This window comes from Trematomus bernacchii, unplaced genomic scaffold, assembly GCF_902827165.1.
Source record: "Trematomus bernacchii unplaced genomic scaffold, fTreBer1.1, whole genome shotgun sequence".
Lineage (NCBI taxonomy): Eukaryota > Metazoa > Chordata > Actinopteri > Perciformes > Nototheniidae > Trematomus > Trematomus bernacchii.
Window position 1 is genome coordinate 7,252,980 of NW_022987910.1, and position 10,099 is coordinate 7,263,078.

The 10,099-nt window shown below is 38.2% G+C and overlaps 1 pseudogene; it reads left to right on the forward strand.

Moving 5' to 3' along the window:
• The first annotated feature begins 500 nt into the window (after positions 1–500).
• Positions 501–7,920, forward strand: LOC117470572 (annotated as a pseudogene).
• Positions 7,921–10,099: the final 2,179 nt, after the last annotated feature.

Here is a 10,099-nt window from a genome sequence, read left to right on the forward strand (position 1 = left end):
GGCATATTTTCAACGGCTTATATATGTTCATTGTACTGTATTTGAGACTTAAAGGTAGGGTAGGTAAGTTTGAGAAACCGGCTCGAGATACACTTTTTGTTATATTCCATGGAATGCTCTTAACATCCCGATAGCAATGAATATCTTAAGTGCTTTGACAAAAAATCCATAAAAAAATGTCATCTGTGGAAGCCGTAATACTGTAAAAAGTACGACCAATCATTTTAGCCGGCCCGGCTAAAATAACTGGATGGCCTACCTGCCTGTCAGCCTTCCATCTGTGCACAAACTTATCTCGTGCCCTCATTGGTCATGTGCGCGTTCGTGTGTGTTGGAGGAGGGGCTCTGTAAGGAATTGGCAGATTTTCTCCAGTTGTGTTATTTCAAATTCTAGCGATCTCGAGCCGGTTTCTCAAACTTACCTACCCTACCTTTAACACAAATGTATTATTTTGTTCTATCTTTCACAACACCCTAGCTTCAATTTGAGATAATTCAAATTTGCTCAAGCATTGATTTTTGCTATCAATGAGATCAACACAAATCCTGACATTCTCCGTAATGTTAAACTTGGCTACAGTATCTATAATAACTGTGGAACTATGGACATACTGAGAGCTGCACTGGCACTGGTGAGTGGATTTAAGAAAGAAGTCAGTGACGACAACTGCACCAGAGCTGAAACGGTGAAAGCTAACTTGGGACATTCAGGATCAGGACCAACTATTGCATTTGCAAAAGTTGTTGGAAGGTTTCACATACCTGTGGTATGTAAAATAAAGGCAATTAAAGTTGTTCTGAAGTGTTTTTTTAACATTCTATTAAGTGTACCTTTAACCTGTTAAGCCCTGAGCCTGTTTTTCAGGTCTCAGGCACTTATAAAAGGGGTAAATTAATAAACGTTTTTCTCAAAGCAAGGTTACATCTGTGAGTTGGATGTAGAAGTGTCAGAATCAATATAGATGTTTTTATTTTAAAGTAAATTCAGATTGAACACAGTAAACAATTTAAATTATAGTGTCCGTCCAAAAAAAGAAATGTACTTATAGTGAAAACCACCCTTGAATGATGGGATGGTAGACTAAAAGCTTTAGGAATCCAAACTATAACATATAATAAGTACCCTGTATCAAGATTGATCCAAAACAAGTGAAATATGACCTTTTTAGAGAGATGTATCTAAAGAAAACCCACTTCTGGGGTCATTTGGGTGGATTTGACCTATCTCTGGCCCCCCTTGGTCGGTTTTGATGATTGACATCTCTTTTTAACCACTAGAGCCAATGGAATCGAGGGGAGGTTCCACATACACACACACGTTACCAAATAAGGAGTGAGAGTGACGCATAGCCAAAACCGGAAGCTGCGATACACTCTGGTGGCTACCAGCAGCTAATATTATTTCTCAGATTTTTACATAAAATTGAATTATGGATTATCAATAATTTGTTCAAAGTGACAGACACATTGGATTAACCTTTGGATTAACCCTCAGCAGCGTTTTTATCATTTTATTGCCATTGAACACGACTTTTGATCAGAATAACAGCTAAGGTGAGACGATCTCCCGTGTTTGCTCCGTAATGCTACGTGTTGTGATGTCTGTGTTTGCTTCCCCTGTCGCGAGTTCTGATCACTCAGTGATGATACTAATACCTATATAATCTGTGGAATCTCAGCTTTAATCCGATATCTTGTATGTGCAGTTACGATAAGTAATAAGGGTATCTTTACCTTGAGTTCTGTGCCAAATGCGTTAGGCATTTTTTTCGCTCAGGGGTCATTTAGACGCTTGTGTTTTGTTTTGGTAAAAATGGTTCGCATCGTCAGTTAGCTGAGTTTCTTCCCGTTAATCTGGTATGACACATTAATAGGTTTTTAAATATTAAGAACCCTGAGACACAGTTTTGTGAAAAAACGACCTGCCAGACCCGGATTAGGGTCTTCTCGTAAGACACATATCCATCTTTTTATGATGTATTGAAAATTGTTAGTGTAGTAGGAATCTGAACTTTATGTAACATTGCTGATTGTTTGCTCTGTCATTGACATTAAGATGTTTGTCTATTTTATTGCAGATCAGCCATTATGCAACCTGTGCCTGTTTGAGCAACAGAAAAGAGATCCCATGTTTTTCTGAACAATTCCAAGTGACTACTACCAGAGCAGAGCACTGGCAAAGCTGGTCCATCACTTGGATGGACCTGGATTGGTGCTCTTGCTGTTGATAATAGATATGGCCTGAATGGCATGGCTTTATTTATCAAAGCTGCACAAGAATATGGAGTGTGCATTGAGTATTCTGAAGCATTTTCATCGTCGGGTCCACCTTATAGCCTACAGAATATAATAGAGATCATTAAGCATGCCACTTCCAAAGTCAGGCCTGAGCAGAACACTAAAAAACACCTAATGGCAAGGACAGCTAGTAATGATGTACGTTATTAACCATTGCCCAAATCAGTTGTAATGTTGTTTTTATCTCAACCAACTAAAAGGAAAAATGTGCTTCTTCTTTTTGTATCATAGTGTTTTCCTAATGCAATGTACTATTTGTTCTATTAATAAATATTTAATCAAATACGATTTTTGTACAAGCGTGTTGTTTTTACACATTCATTCAATAATAACAATTACAGATTTATACAAATGTTTTTATTTAGTAATAGTGTATTCATGATAACAAAGCTTGACTTTTAATATGTTTGTGATAGGTATAAAAATAATGCCATTAATCATTGAAATATAATGCGCCCGGCGAGAGATTATGGTTTAATGTCCATTACCTCCTGACAAATATTATGAACTTGATGCGTAAAATCCTCAATCAAAGATAACAAATTAAATTGTAAGGATTAAATATTTTAAATATTGCATGACTCAATTTGAAATAATACGGCTCACCACTACACAAACTAAATTGTATTTATTTATTAAATTCAATGTTCATATTCCTGTGTTTGGTGGCCATTGTTTGATATCCTCAGATCTCACAGTAAATTCAAGTTGCACCTGTTCACGCATAACATCCATAACTAAATGTATTCTCTGATTTCATTCAAGAAGGTTAAAGTTTTCATTAACAAATATTTAAATCAAATAAATAACAAGTCAATGCAACAGCAGTGGATGCAGGAGAGATGAAGGGATATTACATTAATTAGTGTCCCCTTCAAACGTGAAGCTCTCAAGTTCAAAAATACAATGATGCAATACACCAGAAATAAAGGTAACACTTGTACTTAATTAAAAACAACACAGAAGAACAACAATGAAAGATAAATGAGTCCCCATCTGTTTAAAGCAATACTTTATCACCCAGCGGCTTGACTCCAGTGGGGAAACTCCTGCATGGACATGGACACTGGAGGGTAAACATTGCAGATTGCTTCATCCTTTTACACAACAACAGGAACAACAGGTGGCATATCGCTTCAAGCTGAAAAATAGGGTCTAAAAGGATTGACAATTGTGTCACAACATGTAAATGTGACATGTTAAATCAATTAAGGTTTTTTTTTTTTTAAAGAAAACAATAGTTCCTGTTTATTCTAACACCAGGCCTGTTTGAAACCACATTAGGAGCATTATGGCATTTTACATAACGTAATACTAATTGGCTTGCTATTTCATCCCTTTTCATTTGAAAGTTTTATTTTGAGTTTTCCTGAAATTGAAACAAATGTAAATAATAAGTGAAAGGGCCATTCAATATGATGTCTCCCTCACAATTACACCCCTACAATGTTCCTGTAGTAATTGGGAACAAGTTGTTTTTGTGTTAAAGTGAAAATATGATCAACTAACCAGTTCATATATTTCTGAAGTAATACAAGTTAGTTAGATCGCACAACCACTGCCAACATACACAAAACCAATTCAAATGGTATGATCTGTCCACCCAGCATGGTGAGTCCTGGCGGCGAGAAGATAGGACATGTTTGCAGACCGTTTTCTTGTTTCTGACACTTTGGATTTAGTCAAGTGGATGGATCAAAATGGAAATTCACCGTACAGCCCCAGGTTAGAAGTACAGCAGACACAAACGTGGTTAATGCAAATTATAGGCCAACGCCAAACGACTCTCAGAGCTTCTCCAATTTGGTCATATTTTGTGTATTCCTGCCAATCCTGACACTTTAGTAGTTTACTTGTATAACTAATGGCTGTATGGACCTGGTAAAGTGAATTATTGCCCCATGTTTATTTCTTTCATCATGGGAATCAGATGCAGTATTTCTTTATCGTTCGCATTACATGTGAAAATGTGAAGATGTTATGCCTGTACATGTTACAGTTTTATTTGAGTCATGACTTGCCTTTCTGCCAAAATAAGGATAAAGGGGTAAGAAACAGACAAACAAATAAATGTGTCAGGAACTCTGACTTGTGATATAGAAAGAAAAACTTGGATAGAAGATATGAGATACTAATTTTTGCATGTTGTATTATCTTTGATTTGCTTTACAACCGCCAAACCTTGACTTCAATCACTGGGGCCCTCTACTCTGTGTCATGTGCTTCATACCCTAAAGCGTCTAGAATAAGAGCATTGACACATTGAAAAGGTTTTAGGTTTGAATATAAAAAGTCTCATAAGGCATTGAGGCCAGTCTGCAGAGCGAAGCAATGCCTCTACTGAACCTGTTATTCCTGGTTCTTCTTACCAGGAGGGTTGATGCCTGTGTGCCGGCTGCAGGGAGGGGCACAACCCCCTGAGCTGTCCAAGGCTGGAGACTTTGTCTTAGGTGGCATCTTCACCTTTCAAACTGGATACAGAGGCAGCATACCCAGCTTTCAAAAACCTTACCTGATCCTCAAAATGCCTGAAGTGAGTATGTCTTTTTTATTTTACGCGCTTTCTTGTTCAATACATTTTTGTCCAAATAAAATAATTTAAATAAATGTCTTGTTTTTCTAGCATCAATGTAAGAGAATTCAAATTTGCCCAGACTATGATCTTTGCAATTGAGGGAAATAAACCAAAATCCTGCTTTCTCTTCCCAACCTGGGCTACAAGATATACAATTCCTGTGGAATGACAAATATGATTAAGGTCTGCGCTAGATTTAGCCACGGGCAGAGGGAGATCATAGATGAGAGGAACTGTACAAAGGCTGACACTGCTCTGGCTATACTAGGCCACTCTGCCTCTGCACCTACAGTGGGGATTTGCTCGAATTATGGGAAGGTTCCAGATACCAGTGGTAAATATTTACTTTATTGTCTGCATATAAATAATTCTAAAACACACAGAATAAGAGGATGTTTCTGAATCAATGTGATTCGACTAAGAGGTTGTTTTGGAAATATATTTAATTCTGTATTTTAGAGGGCTTCTCGATTAACTTGTCTTATAATATAGATCCTTAATATTCATATGATGAATTTGTAATCAACATTATTCTGTTCCGTCTAACTTTCCTTCGCACAGATCAGTCATTTTGCAACCTGTGCATGTCTCAGCAACAGAGAGGAGTTTCCATCCTTTTTCCGTACTATTCCCAGTGACCTCCACCAGAGCAGAGCCCTGGCAAAGCTGGTCAAGCACTTCGGCTGGACCTGGGTGGGGCAATTAGTAACAAAAATGACTATGGTGTCACGGTATGGCCTCTTTTATACAAGCTGCACAAGAAGAGGGGGTGTGCATTGAGTATTACGAGGCATTTGATCAAACAGGTCCTCTTCATGACTTAAACAAAGTAGTTGAAACTGTGAAGCACTCCACCTCTAAGGTTATTGTGGCATTTATGTCCCACAGAGAAGTTAACGTGCTGGCGACTGAGTTGTACAGACAGAACATTAAAGGGACTGCAGCTGGTTGGCAGTGACGCCTGGATCACAGATCACTCTCTGACTGACAGCGAGGGTCGCAGCATCCTTGTGGGCTCACTGGGCTTGTTGTGAGCAAAGCTCAAATCCCCGGGCTGGAGGAACACCTGAGGCAGATCCATCCCTCACAGTTTCCTGACAGTCATTTGTAAGAGATCTCTGGGAAGATGTGTTCAACTGTGCCCTGAATGACTCTTCAAACACACAAAAAAATCCATGCAGTGGCTTTGAGAGCTTGCAGAATGTTGAATCATATTTTACAGATGTTTCAGAGCTTAGATTCACTTATAATGTATACAAGTCAGTTTACGCAGTGGCTCATGCTATACACAACCTTGTCACATGTGAAGAGGGGAGGGGCCCCTTCTACAACGGGAGCTGTGCTGATACTAAACACATTCAACCATGGCAAGTGAGGAAAGAAAACTTGAATTGCTCTTTTGAAATTATTTATTTGTATCCCAAAAAAAACTAAGATGGAATTTGAAATAACCCAAAGCCCCCCCTTTTCCTTGCAGGTGCTACATTACTTACAGAATGTAAACTTTACAACAAGTCAGGGGGAAAGAGTGACCTTTGACCAGAATGGAGATTCGCCTGCAAAATATGAGCTCATTAATTTACAACATGTGACCTCAGGGACCATACATTTGACACAGTTGGGGTTTTTGATGCCTCTCTGCCCCATGATCGTCAATTTATAATGAATGGCATGAAGATAGTGTGGGGAAGGAGGAAGTCAACACGGTACAAATTCATATTATTTTATACTCATATTTCTGGATTGTTAGTCATAATGCAATACTGCATAATATTTAATGTTCCACATAAATGAAGCTAAGCATAACTAGATTGATACATATTATAATGTTTCCAAATTCAAATTACATGTAAACAACAATAAAATTAAAAAGTGTCACTGTAGGTCACATACAATTCCTCCACATATTCATGTGCCAGGTGCCTGTGTCAGTGTGCAGTGAGAGCTGTAACCCGGGGAAACGCAAAGTCTTTCAGAAAGGAAAACCTGTTGCTGTTATGACTGTATACCGTGTGCAGATGGAGAATCAGCAACATCACAGGTTTGATCTACAAAAATACTGTATCAGGATTTGTGCTTTTCCCTTTCCATGATCAGATTATGACCTAATTGTTTGTCTCTTTCAAAAACAGACTCTATGGAGTGCTTCAAATGTCCCATTGATTATTGGCCAAATACCAGAGGGGACACATGCATCCTGAAGGAAATAGAATTTCTGTCTTTTGAAGAGATCATTGGGGATCATTTTAACATTATTTTGTTTGATGGGGGCGATTTTGACAACTCTTATAGCATCAGTTTTTTTTCACTTCCGGGAAACTCCCATTGTAAGGGCTAACAACTCTGAGCTGAGCTTCCTGCTGCTCTTCTCCTTGACTCTGTGTTTCCTGTGTTCTCTGACCTTCATCGGCCGGCCCTCTCAGTGGTCCTGCATGCTGCGACACACAGCATTCGGCATCACCTTTGTCCTCTGTATCTCTTGTGTTCTGGGGAAAACTATAGTGGTGCTAATGGCATTCAGGGCTACACTTCCAGGCAGTAATATGATGAAGTGGTTTGGGCCTGCCCAGCAGAGACTCAGTGTTCTGGGTTTCACTCTAATACAGATTATCATTTGCATACTTTGGCTGACAATAAGCCCTCCAGTCCCCTTTAAGAATATGAACCAATATAAGGATAAGATTATTCTTGAGTGTGCCCTGGGGTCACCTGTAGGGTTCTGGGCTGTGTTAGGATACATAGGGCTCTTAGCTGTGTTGTGTTTTGTTCTTGCTTTTTTGGCTAGAAAGCTGCCTGATAATTTTAATGAAGCTAAATTTATCACATTCAGCATGTTGATATTCTGTGCCGTCTGGATCACCTTTATCCCAGCATATGCCAGCTCTCCTGGGAAGTTCACTGTGGCTGTGGAGATATTTGCTATTCTGGCCTCCAGTTATGGGCTACTATTCTGTATTTTTATCCCTAAATGTGTTGTTATTTTACTCAGGCCAGAACAAAATACCAAAAAGCATGTAATTGGGAAAACAAAAGATATCCACCATTAATTGTACAATGTTGTGACGACTTCCATTTAAACCATGTTTTGGATTGTTAATTAATGACTCAATTAAATATTTATTTCCCAACCAATCACTTTCTTTTTTGAGTCTCCCAACTTAATAACACCATTGCACGTGTACATGTTTATTTGTATTAGAACATGTTTGTTAAGCAAATACAAATACATTATTTGAAAAATTGTTGAATTTTACTCCAAACAGCCATGAAATCTGTATCTTTTAAATACCTTAAATCGTCAAATTTCTGCTGCCATCCATAGCCCAGAAAGTTTAGTGATTCATTGTTGAAGTGTGATTAAGGGATATGAACATACCTTAATAGACAATTACAATTTTTATGTATTTTACTTCACAAAATCAAGTAAATAAAACATGATTCAGACACGAGTGCAGAGCCTTGTGCATGTGGTTGTGACAGACAAGAATACAAATCTTTCCTAAGTGTAACCACTATGAACATCCTACATGGCTCATATGATAAGTAAATACATGATTTATTGAATTTACTCAGTGTTTGCAGTCATTTAACCATCACATGCATTAGCTATTTAGTGCTGTCAGATTTTTTTGGGGATAAATCTATAATAAACATTGTATTTCTGTTAGGCGCCTATTCGAATTTCCAAGCATTTCTGTATAAGTCCTTGGAACATTTGGATCCATACCATTTGTTACAACTTTTTGGTGGCAAATTTAAACATTTTTGACCAGAATTAATAAAAATGTTAAAAAAAAACTGCAATACTAAGACATTTGTCGGTTTCTTCAGAATAAAATACATTTCGCTAAATAGTTTTTTAGCGCTTCTGTTGAGGAAAACTGCTCAAAAACCCCCTTTATGGACAATTAACATAGGAGAATTAAGCTAATTGAGCAAAATAACACATGAATCTACACCAATCACTGCAGGCCTTTGTCCAAACTGCATTCCGATTAGCATAACGTTGCCATGGCTGCTAAGGGGAAAGTTGTTTGTATCCATAGAACCCATTTTAATTAGGATAGCTTGAGGTTAAAGGTTGCGGGTCCCCTGTGAATATATTGCCAATTCAGACACTCTGCACCAAAATGTTGCTTTACTTTGGAAATGTATTTGTTTAAACGGAGGCGTGTGGCGCAGTGGGTTGTGCGTTGGTGTTTGGATCAGGGGGTCACTGGTTCAAACCCCACTGCAGTCATGTCGTTGTGTCCCTGGGCAAGACACTTCACCCCAAATTGCTCCTGTGGGGATTGTCCACAGTATTGAGTATGTAAGTCGCTTTAGATAAAAGCGTCTAACAAGTAACAAGTAATAATAATAATAATAATAATAATATTGATCATTACATGTCATATCAATGGATTAATTATTTCTTTGTTTAGAATTATATCAGTACCTTCATTCTAACTTCAAAGTTAAGCTTGATAAAGCGTCATAAAGGCAGTTAAGGAACACTGTGTCAGAGGTTTAAGTCTGTCTCAGTAAACACTCTGATTGATTGTTATTAGAGGACAAAGGCCCCTTGTGTAGTCCTGTCAGATGTAATCTTCATGCCTGACATCCTTTATGTCGTAGGATTTGCTTGTACCGCTGATAATTGACCACTAAGTTGCCACCTACACCTGAGAAGCAGACAAGAAGCTATAAAACACATGAAGCAACAATCTTTGCTGTGCCAAAGGCGAGGCTCTGAGATGACAACAGTCACATTTGTCTACTTAACACTGTTCACTTGGATAGTGTCATCTGGCACATGGCTCAGACTACATCCGTTTGCCGAGCGCAGTCAGTATGGTCGTGATGAAGAGAAAAAGGGCTGCAGCTCGAATGCATCATACAAAACGGCTGTCGTTCATGATAAAACAAAACTGATACTTACTTGGGAGAGGTGAGTACATTTTTGCCAAATTGCAGTGTTTTCTGTTATTCCCTTCACTTGTATCTTGCTCATTAACTAGCTTTTTGTTTTGTCAATGATGTGTATACCCCAGTGTGGTTTCCATTTATTACAATTACAGGGGCCTAAACACCATATTGAGAGAACCCTCAATAGATAATGAGACAATTTCTAGAGGAGTTTTGACGAATCAATTACAATTTGAAGTCACTCTAATGAAATAATACAATGTTAAATATGTTGTTTTAAATTGCTTTTGTTTGTTCAAATGGCGGTTGAGCTTATGC